Genomic DNA, 11420 nt, shown 5'->3' with positions numbered 1-11420 from the left:
CCCAAAATCTTTTCTCTATCCCCTACCCCTAATGTCCCTATACCTATCCCCTGCCATCTCTCCTAAAACGCCGAACAACTCCACCCCAAATCTTTTCTCTATCCCCTACCCCTCATTCCCCCCCCTCCCTATCCCCCCCCCCCCGGGGGGCACCAGAGGGTCCTCGCAACTACATAGAAAGGCCAGTGAGACATCAAACGACTTCCCGATTACTTTCGGCTGGTCTAGCAGATGGTCCTCACCAATTAAAGGAATTCAACGGTAAATGGAGGGGGGAGGGAGGGGAGGGGGGGGAGTTAGGAGGAAGGGGGAGGTAGGAGGTAGGAGGACGAAGGGAAAAGGAGTAAAGGATCAAATGGAAAACATTCAAGAAACGCACCGGGAGGAGGAGGAGGAGGAGGAACAGAGAGAGAGAGAGAGAGAGAGAGAGGCCGACCGAACCTTTTGAAAAATTTAATCAAACAAACACCTCATTTTTATTTCACTGCTAAGCCGCGGCGACATCAGAAAAGTTGGGAAACAAAGTTAATAAGAGCGCTCTCTCTCTCTCTCTCTCTCTCTCTCTCTCTCTCTCTCTCTCTCTCTCCTTTCCCTGCAGCCTGTCTGCCTGCGGCCACTGTATAGAAATGTCTCCACAATTTAAAGCGTGTATTAATTCACAAATAAATTTTAATAGTAATCCTCTCTCTCTCTCAAATTAATATCTCCACAATATATGGCGTGTATTTAATTTACAATTTAATATACATATGTGTTTTGTAATCTGCTATATATATATATATATATATATATATATATATATATATATATATATATATATATATATATATATATAAGCGAATACCTGACTATCATTTCCCGTGGTATTCGCTTATTATGAAGTCACGTGCATATTGTGATTTTTATATATATATATATATATATATATATATATATATATATATATATATATATATATGTGTGTGTGTGTGTGTGTATAGAAACACAATCGTGTGTATAGTATACATTGTATACGCACAACGCAAAGGGCTGTAACGATAGCTCCAGACTCATGGACAGTACGTACCGTCCAGAAAATGGGTCCTAAGTAACCTTTTTCCTGCCTGGGCTATTTGTATAGAGTTACAAGGATTAGGATGTCTCAAAGACTTGTTAGTCCATCCTAAGAGGAAACATCGTGTGCTCACTTATTTGTAGGAGCAGGTTTTACGACGCATTCGCAGTGTCCTCTTAATGATTTTGTTTAGCTTTCTTTTAAACTCTTCCACACTGTTGCTGTTTGCAACTTCTGGTGGCAGTTTATTCCACGTGTCACATATCTTGTATGTAAAGAAGTTGTATCTCTTCAGTCCTAGTTTCCATCCATTATTTCTTGTCTGGTTTTCGTTTAATGTAAATAGGTTACTGTCTCCTTTTGTTATTCCTTTCAGTATTTTGAATGTTTCTATTCATTGTTCTCGCAATCGTCGTGTTTCTAAGCCATACATGTTCAGGCTCTCTAGTCTTCAGCAACCTATTTCCCTGATGGATGGAATTAACTTTGTGGCTCTTGCTTGTACTCCTTCTAATCTATTTATGTCTTTTCTTAGTGTTGGTGACCAAAACTGTACTGCATTTTCAAGATGGGGTCTAACTATTGATGTGTAGCGCTGCAGCACCATTTCCTTGTTTCTGTACTTGAACTGCCTTTTTATGTATCCCACTAGTTTCTGTGCCTACTTTTCTGTTTTTATGCACTGTTTTGTGGATTTTAAGTCCTTGGTAATAATGACTCCAAGGTCCTCCTCTTGTTCTACACTATTTATTTCATTACCAAGCAGCATGTAGCTGACATAAGGGTTGTTTGTTCCTATTTGTAACACTTTACACTTATCTACGTTAACAGGCATTTGCCAATTTTTTACCACACTCCCATTTTCATGAGAAAAGAGAGAGAGAGAGAGAGAGAGAGAGAGAGAGAGAGAGAGAGAGAGAGAGAGAGAGAGAGAGAATTAGGTATCAGAAAAAGAGAAAAAAGAAACAAATATAAAGAAGAAAAAAAAGAATGAGAGAGAGAGAGAGAGAGAGAGAGAGAGAGAGAGAGAGAGAGAGAGAGAGAGAGAGAGAGAGAGAGAGAGAGAGAGAGAGAGGAGAGACGGGGAGTCATCACTGCAAGAAATGACAAAAGGCATATTGTCTTTTCAATAGAGCCTACTGCAGTAGGCCTAATTGTCTGTGTGTGTTTGTGTGACGTCTCTTCAATATATAGGACACATCTTTTTATATATATATATATATATATATATATATATATATATATATATATATATATATATATACATATTTTATATATATACATACACACACATATTGTATGCAGATAAAAATACTGAATGCAGGATTTTTCTGGTTTAGCTTTGAGTCCTGCATGAGTAAAAATATAAATTCATAAAAATATGAAATTGATAAAAGTATAAAATTCAAAATGCAATTTTTTTTAGAAATATAAGATTATAAAAAAATTGAAAATATAAAATTTTTAAAATGTAGAATATCTAACATGAAAAATATATAGTAAAAAATAAATATAAAATACAAATATAAAATATATAAAATCATAATCATAAGACTAAAAAATACAATTTTAAAAATATAACATTTAAACATAATGGACAAAATAAAACTCTGGAATTCAATAAGAATTTTTGTTCTTTGTTTTCTTTAAACAAAAAAACAAAAACCTGTATCAAATAAATTTAAGACTAATTTACTCTGATCTATTTGAATGTTACGTATGAGCTTCAACTTTCTACAAACAAAAAATAAATAAATAGCTAAAAACAAAAATAAAATACTTCCATTCGAAAAGTAAAAAGCACTATTTCCTTGCCTCTTCGATTTTTTTCAATCCCATTTTTTGACAAAACATAAAACACTTTTTTTTTTTATTTTTACATATGCACCAATAAATAATAAAAAAAATTCTTCTCGGATCGTCTGTTTTATATTTTTTTCTTATTTTTTTGAAGGATGCAACTACTATTTTCTGCTACGTAAACAAAGGGGAGAGAGAGAGAGAGAGAGAGAGAGAGAGAGAGAGAGAGAGAGAGAGAGAGAGAGAGAGAGAGATTCCCGTCTTAGATGATGCTATTGAACGTTGCCTCATTTGAAGAAGAATTCTATGTTTTTTTTGTTTTTGTTTTTTTTTCCAAAGGAAAAATATGCAGGCTTTTTTTTTCAAAGAGATGCATTTTACATTTTACAATAATGGGGGGACAGCTCGTGAATAATCTGAAAGTGGCTTCAGTCAAGTCCGCCTTCAAAAGTCGCTACTACAACTTACTGAACGAACTAAATGAACGCAGACTTGTTATGTACGACAGACTTACGACCGACGTACGACCCCAAACCATGGTCGTACAGTCTCTCTCTCTCTCTCTCTCTCTCGAGTTTCACGATGGCTTATGACCACAAGTCGCGGAGACACGACAGTCGATATATATATATATATATATATATATATATATATATATATATATATATATATATATATATATATATATATATATATATATAATATGTAGGGGGATAGTTCCTTACGCCCCTAGCTGTAACCATCTTCCATTTACTTTACTGTACCTCCATTCATATTCTCTTTCTTCCATCTTACTTTCCTGAACCCTCTCCTAATAATTGTCCCACCGTGCAACTGCTTTGAGGTTTTCCTCCAGTTACACCTTTCAGACCTTTTCATACTCTCAACCTCCCTCCCAGCGCTGAATGACCTCGATGGTCCCAGGTCTTGTACATTCAAGACCAAGCAATTAGTATAAGTGACCGACGACGCTCCCGAAACATTTTATATAATGTAATGTCATCGCTCTCTTGCCCGATAACAAACTACGCGAACTCTATAATTTGACTCTCTCTCTCTGCAACTTTTAACAAAGAGCAAATAGTCAGGAAATAATGATGTTAATTGCGAGACTCTCTCTCTCTCTCTCTCTCTCTCTCTCTCTCTCTCTCTCTCTTCACAACGGTTTGGGCACGTTCCCACAAAACCACTGTGTCTCTCAAGAACTAAGTAATGAATTATGTACCTTGGGCCCTCTCTCTCTCTCCCTCACACACACACACACTCACGCATGTATAATATATCATACATACATACATATATATATATATATATATATATATATATATATATATTATATATATATATATAGTGTGTGTGTATCAATCTCTCCACAACGCCGAACAGAGGAAAAATAAAATGCAGACTCGCGCCTAAAATTAAAAATGTCCATTGGAAAAAAGAAAAAAAAAAGCGCGCACACGAATCCGCTAATGACAAAACAATATTTTCCGCCATCCGCCGATTCCCTTCAAAGGCCAAAAAATAAATAAACAAATAAAAATAGAAAGACAAAAATAATGTTTGCGCGCTCGGCGTTATACTTTAATGGAACCGTAATGAGATCCTACTAGTTTTAATCAGAGATGTTTATTGAGCGCCCACAACAAACCCCCCCCCCCTTCTCTCTCTCTCTCTCTCTCTCTCTCTCTCTCTCTCTCTCTCTCTCTTTTCCACCAAAGTACTTTAGGGTGAAGTTACTAGACTCACGCCTATACAACGAACGTCCTAAGATCTTAACCTGTATGGACTGAAAGAGTCGGCCATTTATTTTACGTTAACCCATCCATATACTGAACATGAACCTTTAATGAGCTTTATTAAGCTTTATTAAGTTCTCCGTCCTCTGTAACATCGTTTCTACCTTAGGACAGAAATACAACTCTCTCTCTCTCTCTCTCTATTTATTTTCTCTTTCTCTCTATGACAATTTCATTTTTTTTCTTTAGTCATCCTTTATATTTATTTATTATTTATTTATTTATTTATTATTTAGAGAGAGAGAGAGAGAGAGAGAGAGAGAGATTCGTTAGAGATTCTTCACGAATTCTTTACCAATAATAATAATATGATTATTATTATTATAATTATAATTATAATTACTATTATATAACGGGATCACAGGAGGGTTTTGTCGAGATCTGAGAACCTATATTACAATAATAATAATAATAATATTAACAATAATAATATTAACAAAACCCGTATCATTCCCTGCCGGAAGCCAAGCTAGAAACTCTATCACAGGTATGAGAAGGAACAGGGAACCTTCATTAATGATCACCAGGACATTCGGGGGTTCGGGGGGGTGGGGGGGGTGGGGTGAGGAGTGTTTTTGGGGGGGGCGTCGCCATAATTAATTCACGCCCTTCTGTGATACAAATGAAAATCAAAGTTCCTGTGTAAAGCTGGGTGGGAGGGGGGAAGGGGGGGAGGGGGAGGGGGAAGGAGGGGGAGGGGGAGGAAGGGATGCTTTAGGGTGCTAGGGTTTAGGAGGTTTTAGGGGGTGAAATAAATGTGGGGGGGGGGGACGGTATAGATGGAAGGTCTTGGAATACTGTAAAGATTACTCTTCATATATACAGCTAAGATGATTTCTATGGTATATAGATAAAATAATAATAATAATAATAATAATAATAATAATAATAATAATAATAATATTTCCATGTGAATGATCCGGTTTAATAATAATAATAATAATAATAATAATAATAATAATAATAATAATAATGGAGAAAAACAAATCCACAGTTAGGTAAACGTACATATTTTTAAATATAAAACTTTAAGGATAGCTTTCAGGAATCTGCTCGGTTCCCCTTATCAAAGGGAACCGAACAGATTCCCGAAAGCTATCCTTAAAAGTTTTAAAATCTAAAAAGCTATATCCTTGCAGTTTTAACTTTAAAAGGCTATCCCTTAAAGTTTTAAATTTAAATATATGTACATTAACATAACTGTGGATTTGTTTCTCCATTTGAAGACTCGTGTTACTATGAGGAATCTTTGAATGATATTAATAATAATAATACAGACGACCCAAACCCAACGCTAGCACCGTCCCCGATAAGGGGTGTATACCTGATCCAGGTAGAATCGGCAGGTAATCGCCCCTAGTCGTTATCAGTAACGGCAGGTAACATACACACACCCGACACCTTGGCCTTCACAACGGGACGGTTATGTAGCTTATGGAATTATTCACGTACTACTTAAAATTTAAGTACATAAGAGGTTAGGATAGTTCGACGATAGTAAGAGCGTAATGCTAGGTACGTGTGTGTGTGTGTGTGTGTGTGTGTGTGTGTGTGTGTGTCATATCACATTACCATGATTCATATACTACATACATCGAGCTACAAATGTCCTTTAATGTCTAATTCACTCTTCCTCGGAATTAATATATTTTCATATATGCTTAACCGAAGGGGAATTTTATCAGGCGATAATAGAATTGTCGGCGCCCAGGCGCGAACCCAGGACACCATACAAATCCAGGAACGTCAGTGAAGCTTTTACCCACTCCACCACCGCAAGAGGCTAACAGCTTCACTGACGTTCCTGGATTTGTATGGTGTCCTGGGTTCGCGCCCGGGCGCCGACAATTCTATTATCGCCTAATAAAATTCCCCTTTGGTTAAGCATATATGAAAATATATTAATTCCGAGGTAGAGTGAATTAGATATTAAAGGACCTTGTAGCTCGATGTGTGTATATATATATATATATATATATATAATATATATAATATATATAATATATATATATATATATATATATATATATTGCAGGATTTCTATATGATATTCAAGTACACATGCATATTTTTAAAAAAAATTATATAAACGAGAACTATTAGTAAAATATTACGGCGATTAAAAAAAAAAAACCTGTGATTTACATTTTAGTAAATATATACAAATGAAAAATTAACTGACATGCATATTTACATGATCACACACCGCTAAAACTATACAATATACATTTTCATATCAAATTTCTTGAAAAGTAAACTTGAAGTACATTTTCGTACAAGTTATTCATGAATATGGGACAAATGAAGCTTTACATGTCCAGGAGAAAAAAAAAAAAAAAAAAAAAAAAAAAAAAAAAAAAAAAAAAAAACCGCGGACCATGAAGCTCTCAGCCGGCAGAGGTGGCTTGCGTTGCCAGAAGCACAATCATGTTGAATTTAACCTTAAATAAGATCAAAACTGCTGAGGCTAGAGGGCTGCAATTTGGTATGTTTGATGACTGGATTGTGGATGATCAACGTACCAATTTGCAGCCCTCTAGCCTCAGTTGTTTACAAGATCTGAGGGCGGACAGAGATAGAGTACGGACGGACGGACATAGCCGTCTAATAGTTTTCTTTTATAACAAACAATTAAATCCATCTTTATGCGTTAGATATATATAAGAGATTGCACCTGTAACCTACATTTTCATACATCATTGACAACTATGAAACTAAAACAGCTCCCGTATAAACCTTCATACATGAGAGAAAATTCATACATGAGAAAATCAAGAAAAAAAATAAATATACATTTTCAAGCATTGGTTAAGAAATCTATAATATTATGCATAAAATATCCTGTCATATTTTCTCCAAATTAATTGAAATAAATAAATGGACAATGAATGAATATTTATCATATATTCAAAAGAACAGAAAATGACTATAAAGTCATTTTCAGTATTTCAAAAAATCTTAAATAAAATTACTATAAATTGGAAATGTTTTTTGCACATTTCAAGGCGAATATTTATAAATGACTATAAAATATATTTCAATATTTTCAAACAAATCTAAAAATACATTAACCACATAGTGGAAAAAACATGTCCACGCATTCCAAAGAGGAATATTTATAAATAACAATAAAATGTATGTTAATATTTTCTAAAAACTTCTAAAAGACATTAACCAGATAACAGAAATTTTTTTTTTCACAAATTCCAAAGGAAATAAGTATAAAGTACGTTGTAATATACCAAAAATTTTCGATAAAATGACCATACAATTTATATGAATTTTTCACACATTCCAAAAAAAAAAAATCTTGATATATTCCAAATATCAAATAATTATAATAATGTAAATTTCAATATCACAAAAGTAGATAAAATAACCATACGATTTATATAAAGAAAATTTCACATTCCAAGAGACTAATAAAAAAAATACTTAAAAAAAAAAAAAAAAAAAAGGAGGGGGGGGGGACTAAAAACAAAAAGCGTTCCTCCACCCAGACCCTTGATCCCTCCCACCAACCCACCAACCCCAAAGCAGCAGCAGCAGCAGCAGCGCCCAGTATTCACAAGCAGTGACTGTCTCTGACTAAAGCCAAGATCAGTAGCCCACCGACCGCCACAAGAGGCGGACGTGCGAGGGGAGGTCCTCCTTGAAACTGCCACTGGAGGGAACTCGAAATTTGCGACTGGTGGCGGATGTCACCAGAAAATGTACGATTGACAGGATATTAGACGTGGAAAATATACGTAATGGTGGGGAAATGTACGCAGGAAATATGCGTAAACAAGGGGAAACATAAGCGGAAAATATGCGTAAACACGGGGAAATATAAGCGGAAAATATGCGTAAACAAGGAGAAATATACGCGAAAAATATGCGTAAACAAGGGGAAATATACGCCAAAATTATGCGTAAATAATGGGAAAGTATGCGTAAACAAGGTATATATACGCGGAAAATATGCGTAAACAAGGGGGACAATATGCGTAAACAATGGGAAATATACGCGGAAATATGCGTAAACAAGGAGAAATATATATACGACGAAAATATGGGTAAACAAGGGGAAATATACGCCGAAAATATGCGTAAACAAGGGGAAATTATATGTAGGCTAAAGAGGGGAAATATACGCGGAAAATATGCGTAAACAAGGAGCAATATACGCCGAAAATATGCGTAACAAGGGGAAATATGCGCAAACAAGGGGAATTATATGTAGGCTAAACATGAATGACAGCAGAATTTAGCCGAAAAATTAAAAGTATATTTATGATAGATGGGAATATATTCTGAAAATATAAGCATGACGAGGACAATTATACGCAGGAACCATACGAATGCCAGCGGACACTACCTGGAAAACATACGCAAAAACCGACGGATAACCACCGCGGAAAATACACACGAATGCGGACGGAAGTCCTGCGTACAAAAAAAATACCCACAAAAAGATGATAAATATGTCTATTAGTCAAGCATGGCTTGACCCACGAAAATTATCCAGCATCGTAAAGTTATGAAGCGCGCGTCGGGAGGCCACAAACTACAAGGCTATTAGCGAATTGTTATGTACGCTGGAACACAGCAAAAAAATAAAAAAAAAGAGAAATAAATACATAAAAAAAAAAACTTACCTTACACGGGGAAAAATAAAATGTGGGATAGGCAAGTTGCAACAATGATTAACACCGATACGAATAGGCTAAGTCATTTTTTAAAAATTATTTAGTTTGCGTAAAACTTATAAAATCAGTTGATGTCAAAAAGCAGTTTTATGAATAATTCTGAATGCTTGGGTATTTACATCTCTCAATATTACAGCTATCTGGTTTACTCATTGTCCACTCATAATCCAGGATACGAATTGTAATTACGACCACAATTCTTATCCCAGATTTCGAAAAAAAAAAAAAAATAGCCAAAATATCTATATGATGAAGAAATGTAGACGAGAGTTACAGCAAGCAACGATTAAATCAGTATACAGATACCTTACAATACAAGCTACAAACACATACATATATACTAAATAAGAAGTAGTATCACACAGCCACAAGATCCGATCCGATTTCAGCGGTCGGAGAAGAAGCCTACGGGAATGCACAAACAATTTGGAGTGCAGTCGAGAGCTCTTCAAACGCATTTCGCACATTCAAGCATATACGATAAATGACGTGCAAATACACTAACCTTTGTAAAAGCTGAACTGAAGAATATGATGTCGGTGATGTTGGTGTGAAACCCCGTCTGTCTGAATCAGTTGCTTCACTTCACAAACACATCAACAACCCGGATGATTGTGGGGGAAAAAATACAAATAAATGTATATAAATATCTTTATATCGAGTCCCACTATACTTTCCTGAGGTTATCGAAATCACGAAAATGCCGTTGGATAAACCAAGCGCCTTTCGTAAACCTGCGTTTTCGTGCTGTTAAAAAAAGAAAAAAAAAAAAAACTTTTTTTTTTTTTTTTTAACCACACGAAATTAGGTCTTTCGAGTTACAGTGTCACTTGATTTCCATGAAGACGACCGTATGATACGTTCGGTCATTCGGTATGCAACGTATGCCTTCTAGATATAGCAGTTAGCAGTTAGCAGTCACAGCAGGAGCAGAAGCGGAACGTTGGACAGTGCGAGAAATCACGCGACTGGATGTTTTATTATATTGAACGACTTTCATCCACTTTTTATTTTTTTTTTTACCTCTCCACACCACACTCGAGAGAAAAAGGACGCCTTAGGAATCCGGCCAACCTCATTTTTGTGTCGAATATTCTCCCCCCGAAAAAATATCCCCCACTCGGTTTCTTGACAGGTAAATTCCCGATTCCCACCGCAACACACACTCTTCGCTCGAATTCCCGATTGTCCCGGGGGCGGCCTTCGAGGATCGGGAACGATCCCGAATCACGAGAAATCGTTTCGAAAAGGCGCTGTCAAACAGACATCCAACACGAGTCACAGCGACGCGGCAGCGCGCGAGTACGTCCTCTTCCTTCGGCGACGCACGGGAGACTGAAGTAGTGAAGTTACCACCGAGTGAATTTTATTCGGGATCCGACAACACAAGCCGACGACGTGAGAGAGAGAGAGAGAGAGAGAGAGAGAGAGAGAGAGAGAGAGAGAGAGAGAGACTGCTTGAGGAAGGAGCTGGTTGGTACATATACGTACATACATATACGTACGGACTTTTGCGCGCCGCGCGCTCGCGTGTATGTATGTGAGAGCGTATGTATGTGCGTATGTGAATGCCTCTCTCACTCTCTCTTGCCTTCGGTAGCCACGGGTCCGGCACACCGACGCGCCGACAGGAATCTGAGCCCTTGATACCGACTTCAAGCGATTTTGAGTTTCTCTCTCTCTCTTTCTGCTCCGCGGGGGGGGCTGGCTTCCCCCCTCCCTCTTCTCTTACCCTCCACCATCACCTGGCTCTACCAACCAGGTTGACTTGAGGAGGAGGAGGAGGAGGAGAAGGAGGAGGTGGAGGAGGAGGAGGAGGAGGAGAAGGAGGAGGTGGAGGAGGAGGAGGAGGTGGACTCGCGCAAGACAGGTGCCCAAGAGTCTGGCCTCCTGGTTATTGCAAGCCGTTAAGGGGATGGCTTATTAAACATGCGATGGCATCACGCACCCTCCCCCACCCCTCCCCTTCCTCCTCCCACCTTAAACCGAAAACCCATAGACACGCCCCCTTTTTCCACGACGATACCCGTCCGCCTAATTCCAGTCGTCTCTCCTTCGCGTTCTACAAGCACGGAT

General features: G+C 37.2%; 1 protein-coding gene across 1 annotated transcript in view; it reads right to left on the bottom strand.

The window, feature by feature from the left end:
- The window catches only part of LOC135203578 (fibroblast growth factor receptor-like 1), a 262550-nt gene that overhangs the window by 136088 nt on the left and 115042 nt on the right, over positions 1-11420 (bottom strand). The gene's annotated exons all lie outside the window — the stretch shown is intronic.

The sequence above is a fragment of the Macrobrachium nipponense genome, chromosome 24 (assembly GCF_015104395.2).
Source record: "Macrobrachium nipponense isolate FS-2020 chromosome 24, ASM1510439v2, whole genome shotgun sequence".
Classification (NCBI taxonomy): Eukaryota; Metazoa; Arthropoda; class Malacostraca; order Decapoda; family Palaemonidae; genus Macrobrachium; species Macrobrachium nipponense.
The sequence above is the reverse complement of the archived record's forward strand: the minus strand, read 5'-3'. Positions and strand labels throughout refer to the sequence as shown.